Here is a 9,616-nt window from a genome sequence, read left to right as displayed (position 1 = left end):
AATCTTGTTTGAGGTACGATGTGTGTGTTGAGCTTTAATAATTTTCTTTTATGAATGTAGGTGCCCTTGTATTTGGTGCATAGATATTCAGAATTGAGAGTTCATCTTGGTAGATTTTTTTGTTTGATCAGTATGACATGCTGTTCCTTATCGTCTTTGATAACTTTTGGTTGAAAGTCTATTGTATTTGATATTAGAATGGCTACTCCAGCTTTTTTCTTGGAACCCTTTGCTTAGAAAACGTTTTTCCAGACTTTTACTCTGAGGTAGTATATGTATTTATCAGTGAGGTGTGTTTCCTTTAAGCAGCAAAATGCTGGGTTCTGTTTACAAATCCAGTTAGTATGCTTTCTTCTGGGGAATTGGGTCCATTGATAGTAAGAGATATTAAGGAATAGTGATTGTTTCCTGTTATTTTTGTTGTTAGAGGTAGACTTATGTTTCTGTGCCTATCTTTTTTGGAGGGTTGCTGTTTTTCCTAGGGTGTACTTTCCCTCCTTCTGTTGGAGATTCTTGCATAGTAAAATTTCAATCCCTTTAAAATATCCAATTTCTTGTAAAATTCAAAATCTTTTAACTGTGGGCTTCACTAAAATACTTTCTTCCTTCAAGGAGGGAAATATAAGGGCACAGTCACAATCAAACTCAAACTCAAACTCCAGTGTCTGGGATCCACTCCCAATCTTCTGTGCTCCTCCAAGTTCTTGAGTCACTTCTCCAGCTCTGCCCTTTGTAGCACACCTTGTTTTCTAAGCTCTAGATGCCTTACTCCACTGCTGCTGTTGTTCTTGGTGGTCATCTCATCATACTGGCATCTCCAAAACACTATTGTCTTCTACTGTAACTAGGCCTCACCAATAGCCTCTCATAGACTCTCTGCAGGGTGTCAAGTTTCAAATCCTTTGCATAACCTCTTCAGTCCTGAGCAGTGAACTACAACTGAGGCTGCACCTTCCCCAGTGGCCTTCCACGGTCTCTCACAGTGCCCAGGCTCAGTTGTTCATCATGTCCCCTTCATTTCTTCAAGACCAGTACCATCTGGGTGACTCTTACACTTTACCAAATACAGCCACAGCAGGAGATTCCACCTTGGTTATTTCTGGAACACAGCCCTTTATACTTTTTATACACAACAAACCAGTTACATTCATCCATGGCCTCTGCATCACCTCCTGCTTCCTGACCTTAAGTTCCAGTCCTGAGTTTCTTTGATATGCAAGTGTAAGCTAAATAAACTCCTTCCACCCCAACTTGCTTTGTGGTCTTGATATTTGTTTAGGAATAGAAACCCCAACCCAACTAAGACAAAAAAAATATTATCCAGTCCAAATGAACCTTTAAAATATTTGATCAACACTTACGTTCTCAATTCATACCTAACCATGAGTGTCTTAGGGTTTTCCTACTATGAACAGATACCATTACCAAGGAAATTCTTACAAAGACAACATTGTTGTCCTTCGTTTGCAGGTTCTGAAGTTCAGGTCATTAACATCAAAGGAAGAACATGGAAACATCCAGGCAGGCATGGTAAAGGAGGAGCTGAGAGTTCTACATCTTTATCTGAAGGCTGGTAGTAGAATATTGACTCCCAAGCAGGTAGGGTAAGGGTTTTAAGCCCATGCCCACAGTGATACATCTACTTCAACAAGGCCACACCTCCTAATATTGCCACTTCCTGGGCCAAGCATCTACAAACAACACACTTTATTCCTTGACCCCTATAGACTTGTCAAAACACATGAGTCTATGAGGGGCATACCTAAACATATCATAATGCAAAGTAAATTTAGTCCCACTTCAAAAGTCACAATTGTCTGTAAGTCTCAACAATGCTAAAGTCCAAAATTCAAAGTCTCTTCTGAGATTCATCCAATCATTTGGAACTGTAATTCCCAAAACAAGACAGGAAACCAACCATCTGGGCAAACTCCATACTCTACATTTCCATGGCTGATCTCCAACACTTTTTCATCTCTGTTGATTGTAACAAATTTATTTCTCCCAGGCTGGTTCCACTCCCTGTTAGCAGCTTTCCTCAGCAGGTATCACCCAGCTCTGGCATCTTTAATCTTAGGGTCACCAAGTCATTTTGCAGCTTCTTGTTCCAATGTTTTGGATCCATATATGATCTTCTGGACTTTGCCAAAGGGCTGGCATCATTTTTCCAGCTCTGCCCTCTGTAGCACTCTGAGCTCAGGTGATCTACTCTACTGTCACTGCTGTTTTACATTGTACTGGCATCTCCAATACACTGGGGTCTTCCACTGAAATTAGGCTTCACCAATAGCCTCTCATAGGCTCATTTCATTGTGCCAAGCCTCAACTCTTTGCATTACACTGAGACTGTACTTTTACCAATGGCCTTCCATGGCCTCTCACAGTGCCCAGCCTCAGCTGTTCTTCATGACCTCTTCCTGACTTCAAAACTAAAACTAACTTGTTGCCTCTTACACATCACCAAGTACAGCTGCTACAGAGGTACAACCTTTACTATCTCTGAAACACAGTTTCTTTGTGCTCTTAGAAAACACTTCCCAGAAGATTTCACCTCCATAATGCTGGTCTCTTCTTAAGCACCATTAATTTCATAGCTCCAACGAACTAGCATCAATTGTCCACATTTCATAATTCTAGTGGCTGAAATATCTAGATAGCAATGTGCTTATAGGATTCAAGATCTTTCTACCTGTATTATAATAAGACAAAAAGCAGAATAAGAATAATCCTTGGGTAGAAGAGACCAGCAAATAAGTAGGTGGCCTTGCTTTATAATATTATATAATTCTAAGAATCTACCTAGACATAGTAGGCATCTCTACTATGTCCATGAGAACTTTTAATTCATAGAAAAAGGTGGCACTCCTCTTATTTAGTGACTTTTCATTCCATCCTAATTTTCAAATGTTCTCCTTCCTCCTTTTAAAAATGCAGAGGACAAACCATATCCAACTAATAAAAACTCTATCAAATTTATTTGAGCCTGTGAGAGTTTCCCAATAAACCTAATTTTTTGTAAATAGTCACAAATTGCTCTCCAGTACCTTAAAATCACAAGATGCCAGTTAACACATTTCTAAATCAATTTCTTACAACAAGAAGTAAAATGCCAATCAGTCATTTAAATGGTCTCTGAAGACGAAGTGAGTGTGTGCAAGTATCAAATGGACTTTTATTTTGGGAGAACAGAAGGGAGTATGGCCTCACTATGATGTTGTAGGTCTAGTTGGAGCCTTTGATAAGTTAATGAGAGTTAGATTTCTTGTCTTATTAGATGCTATTTTAGAGGAGGAAATATGTGCATATGTGCATATTCACTCTCTTTTGAGCTAGTAACTTCCATTCATAGTAATTCCATCCAATGTCAGTGTGAGATTCTCTCCTCTCTCTCTCTCTCTCTCTCTCTCTCTCTCTCTCTCTCTCTCTCTCTCTCTCTCTCGTGTGTCTGTTTGTGTGTGGATATGTGTGTATGTGTGTGCAAGTATGTGTAACCTTTTGTCCATAGATAATTGACAATAATACTCTGCCTGTCCCCATAATTTTCCAGTCACTTGTATTATCCATGGTTAGATTTCCTACCACTGGTATTTACACAAAGAAAAGACTATATCGGAGGTCAGTAATAAATAGGAAATGGACAGATAAATAAACATCAAACACACGGATGTTAGATTAAGTGTCCTACAGTGTCAAAAAATGGAACAGACAGTATAGGTAATTAAGCTGACCTGTCTACTATCCTATCTCTCAAGGAGTAAAGTGGTCCCAAACTTGTTAGCAAACTCTCCTCTCACAAAGCTGCAAGGGCATTCATCATGAACCGAAGCAGAGCAGCATTTTCTGCCAGGTTTTTGTGAACTATGATCTGTCTTTCTCCTAAATGATCTCATAATTTCTTTGTCCTTATTCTTTGATTATTTAGTTTGTACACAAGCCATGTTTTTGCTAGCCATGTTAATAACATAGAAAATCAAATGGGATAAATCACTTAACACATAGTTAGTACCCACGAAATAATTATGTCTGTTTCTAGAGAACACAGCTCTAGAGTATGATATAGCAATCGCTTTCTAATTTTATTTCATTTCATATCACACCAAAATAGATTGTGGTGCAAAGCTTTTCATTTTCCTTCAACTATTCAATTTGTCTAAAGTAAATGAATATAGAAGCAGCAGGTAATACCACATCTCCATCTAGTTTTTGGCTCTGAGCTGAAGCAGAGAAAATTATGTAACCAAGACACATAGTTCAGATTGCAATTATGATTATTATTAGCTATAATAATAGATTATAATAGCATTTGCAAGGAGCACCAACAGAACTCTGCCTGGGCCTCATTAGTCTGGACCCCACAAATTTGTAATGCATGGTTATTTGACTATAACTAGACTAGACCACTCTGCTTTGTGATCTCCAGATTTTATTTTTACTGTAGTTCAAAAAATATTTGGTAAAAGTCCGTATATCAAAATGTGGTGATAATAGGCTCTGTTGTGATAATTAAAAAGACTAGAATTTGAAAAGTCATGTTTACCTTGACTGAAATCCTGTGAATGCCATGTTCATTTGTGGATGAACTTGGCTAACATTCAGTACTTTCAATTTTTAAGTGAAAAATAACTGAGTTGCTATAAAATGAATTTTGAAGCTCTGAAATTGAAATTGTGACAAAGTGTACTTACTAATTAACTGATACTCTGCTCAATGCTCTGTTCAATAATAGTGATGGACAAATAAGAGAATATGAACATATATATTTTGCACAAAAGTAAGATCATTATTGTAGTTCTAATACCTTAGATTAGAATGCAATGCTTGAAATATTTGAATGGTTTGGTGGGAACATGAATGAATTTTCAATTATTTCTGTTTAAGAGTCTCAGGACAGCTGTTATTAGAAGACCTTAGAAATGTTGTGATAATGAAGATCCTAGTAAGAGCACCAGTGGAAGGGGAAGCCCTGTGTCCTGCTAAGACTGAACCCCCCAGTGAACTAGATTGTTGGGGGGAGGGCGGCGATGGGGGGAGGGTGGGGAGGGGAACACCCATAAAGAAGGGGAGGGGGAGGGATTAGGGGGATGTTTGCCAGGAAACCGGGAAAGGGAATAACATTCGAAATGTAAATAAGAAATACTCAAGTTAATAAAAAAGTAAAAAAAAAGGAAATGTTGTGATAATTGCCTTGTCTACAAGAAGATAATGGGATACCATCTATAGAATAAAGTCATAGTGAAAACTCTTATGTTATAGAAAAATATAACAATTTAGAATGCTTAAGATAAAGAAAAATACAAACACCTTTCCAAAAATAAGCCACAGGCAGAACTTACCGGACACATAAAAAGGGAAATTGTTTTAAATTTGGTGTTGTACCATTTATAGTGATTAAATAAAACCTTATTATAATAGCTTTAAATCATGAGTTGGGTTAATGAAGTATCTTGTTTTTTATTCCTTCATTTTTCTACAGCATTTCTAGCAATGATCTGATCATGTAATTGCCTTCCAGTGAAACACAATCAGTGTGTTTATTTGAAAACACTTATCACTTTAGATGCCTTATCTCTTTAGATTCCCTTTACGTAAAGTTTTCTAAATAATAAAGGTTAGGAAGGCATGACAAAATACAGATTTTAAACTACTGAAAAAATTATGTGTCATCTTAAAGATGAGGTAATTAATCAGTGAATGGGTGTGAAAAATATATCTAATCTTTCTACCACCAATGAATAGCCCCTGTTATGCATTTATTGTTTCTGAAAACATATTCTTTAATATTCACTCTTGGAACACACTTTGATAACAGTAGATTTCTTATAAAAAGTTATATACCATCTGCACAGCTAGATACATAACTGGGGATCCATGAATGGTATTTGAAATGCAAGAAAGAAGCTGAGTTCTGGAAAAGTTTCCCAGCTCTATATGAATGTAAGTGAAAATCTTCACCAATATGGTTTTCATACAATAAGGTCAGGACAGAATATACATCATAAGAATGAAAGGTATCTTTGGAAAGACTTGTTTTCTTCCATGAGTATAAACCTTTTATGGTACCTCTGTAACAGATATTTTCTTCCACATTTTCTCAAAAAATTGAGCCAGTCTCTAAATGACAGATGGCTGTAGTTCCAGGCAAGATTGAGGAACTATGTCTTAACTGCTGCTAATATATATATATATATATATATATATATATATATATATATGGTCAAAATCAACTATTACATGATCTCTGACTCCATGGACTGATGACATCTGTCACAAGCAAGACAACTTAGCATCATAGCCAAATCTTGTCCACTGTGGCAATAAAATAAAATAACAAAGATCACAACAAAATGGTTCTATACTCACAGATTGGGTGAGAAAATGTTGGATGGGAGATATTACACGGCAAACCAATTCCTATGATTCCTGTTTTATTTTAAGAAGAAAATGTTGCCTCAATAAATCTAAAAGTATTTGTATACCTACCACAAAGACAACAAATGTAAGGTACACTGAAATTAACTCTGTTCAACTCTGACAAATGATAACCAGAATATATACAATTATTAAATTACCATCTTTTCCCCTCAAAATTACTTGTTTTTTCCTTGATATCATTAAAGAATTTTTTTCATATTTAAAATAAATAAGAAAAACAATTATTGGCTAAAAGAATATTGAAGGGTGAATTAAAATCTGAAGACCTTCACTAAAGATAATTGGAATGAGAATTTCAAGAAGATGACTGTAGTCTTCTTACCTATTTTTAAATTACTTATAGACTTAAAACTGAATAATGAAACATTTATTTTCATGAGAAAAGGGTTTATTGAGTCACAATTAAATAATTAAACAGTTAAGATTAAATGGTTAAGATAAACTATCTACTAACTATTGAATAATAAGTTAATAAATAATAAAAATCTATACTTGATTACAATGCTGGCTTTACATTCTTTGATGCTGCCTCCAGAATGAATCTATTTTTGAAGACACAAACTTATCAAGCAGATATCATTATGAAGAAGTTCTGTCTTGGTTATAGTTCTACTACTGTGAACAGACACAAAAACCAATGCAAGTCTTGTAAACAACAATATTTAATTAGGGCTGGCTTACAGGTCCAGAGGTTCAGTCCATTATTATCAAGGTGGGAGAATGGCAGCATCCAGGCAAGCATTGTGCAGGAGAAGCTGAGTTCTACATCTTCATCTGAAGGCTGCTAGTAGAATACTGACTTCCAGGTAGCTAGGATGAGGGCCTTAAACCCATAACCACAGTGACACACCTATTCCAACAAGGCCACACCCCCTCACAGTGTCACTCCTTTGGCTAAGCATATACAAACTATCACGTTCCACTCTTTGACCCCCATAGGCTTGTTCAAACATGTTAGTCTATAGGGGCCATACCTAAACCTACCATAATGCAAAACACATTTAGTTTAACTTTCAAAGTCCCCATAGTCAATAGCTGTGTCAACAATGTTAACCATCCAAAGTTCAAGGTCTCTTCTGAGATTCAGCCAATCACTTAACTGTAAGACAGGAAACCAACAGGATAAAGTAAAAACTTTGCATCTCCATGTCTGATGTCAAAGTGGTCTTCACATCTCCAACTCCTTCATCATTGTTGACTGCAACAAACTTCTTTTTCGTAGTGTAGTTACACTCCCTATTAGCAGCTTTCCTCAGCAAATAGCCATAGCTCTGGCATCTTGAACATCTTGGAGTCTCCAAGGCAACTTCAATGTTACAGCTTCTTGTTTTAAGGTCTGGGATCCACTCATGTTCTCCGAAACTCCAAAGGGCTGGCTTCATTTCTCCAGCTCTGGCACCTGTAGCATCCTAAGCTTAAGTTGATCCACTCCACTGCTGTTGCTTTTTTGGTGGTCATCCCAAGGCACTAGCACTTTCTATATTCTGGGGACTTCTACTGAAACTAGGCTCTACCAATAGCCTCTCATAAGCTCTCTTCAAGGTGCCAAGCCTCAAATCCTTTGCATGACACCTTTAGTCTTGGGCAGTCAATTACAACTGAGGCTGCACCTTCACCAATGGCCTTTCATGGCTTTGTAGAGTACCAAGCCTCAGCTGTTCTTCATGACCTCTTCATGCATTCAAACCCAGTACTACCTGGGTAACTCTTACACATTACCAACTACAGCTGTCTCACGAGGTACACACAACCTTGGCTTTCTCTAGGACACAGCTTCTTTGTGCTCTCAGAAAACACTTCCCAGAAGATTTCAACTCAGTGATACTTCTTAATTATCACTAATTTCTTAGCTCCAGCTGACCAGCATCAATTGTCCCAGTAGTTCCTTCTATTCTGTTCTCTAAATCCAGAGCCACATGGCCAAAGAAGGTGAGTTCTGTGGCTTGGAGGAGCTGGAACATGGTCCCCACTTTCTATTACATTGTCATTAGCTTTCGGTTTTTCAGCTCTTTCTCTGCTTAATCTTGGCTGTCCTGGATCTTGCTCTTTAGATTGATCTGAACTCAAGAGGTCTGGATGCCTGTCTCATGGGATTAAAGGTGTGTACTACCATATCTGGATCTAAATTTAGCTGGGTAGTATCTTGCCCCAAAGTCACTACTCCCTTAATTTAATTTAATATCCTTGCACATAGGATTCAGTTCCATTTCACTTCCTGGTGTCCCATTAATACTCGAACCATAAATTTTGTGTTTTTCTTTTTGAATTTTCTCATTTTCATTTAAATACTCTTCATAAGAGACAATTTTAGTAACCATACAACAGAATTAACATTAGTCTGTTTTGAGACTTCTTTTTTTCAAAACAATTAATCTAAATCTATTCACTTAGGCTTCAAGCAGAATCTTTAGGCAATGGCAAAAACAGCCACATTTTTCTCCAAAATACCACAAAACAGTCTCTAGTCCATATACTGAAATTCTTCTTCAATGAACCCTCTTGGTCCATGTCTGAACAGTTCAAATCACTCTCAGTAACAAAGTCTTTCATATTCCTACTAGGAGAGCCTATTTAGCCCCATTTAAAACATTCCAGTGCTTTCTAAATCCAAAGTCTCAAAATCCACATTCTTCCAAATAAAAGCATGGTCAGGCCTTTCGCAGCAGTACCCCAGTTCCTGGTACCAACATCTTTCTTAGTTATGGTTTTACTATTGTGAGCAGACAGCAAGACCAATGCAAGTCTTATAAATGACAACATTTAATTGGAGCTGGATTACAGGTTCAGAAGTTCAGTCCATCATCATCAAGTTGAAGCATGGCAGTGTCCAGGTAGGCATAGTACAGGCAGAGCTGAGAGTTCTATATCTCTATCTGACGGCTGCTAGTAGAATATTCATTTTCAGGTACCTAGGGTGAGAGTCTTAAGCCACCTATTGCAACAAGGCCACACCTCCTAATAGTGTCACTGCTTGGGCTAAGCATATAAAAAAGCCATCACGGGTGGTGTTCATTCATTCTATGACTGTTTATTGATCAATTCATACTGGTTAAGCCCTCAAATATATTATAAAAATACTAATTCCAGCAGTGATCATATCTGAAAAAAATTGTGGAACTCAAACGTGGAAGAAATTCAAAATGTACATTTGAAATCGGGTTAATAAATGAAACTACAGACAATA

The sequence above is a fragment of the Rattus norvegicus genome, chromosome 5 (genome assembly GCF_036323735.1).
Source record: "Rattus norvegicus strain BN/NHsdMcwi chromosome 5, GRCr8, whole genome shotgun sequence".
Lineage (NCBI taxonomy): Eukaryota > Metazoa > Chordata > Mammalia > Rodentia > Muridae > Rattus > Rattus norvegicus.
This window is presented reverse-complemented; position numbering follows the sequence as displayed.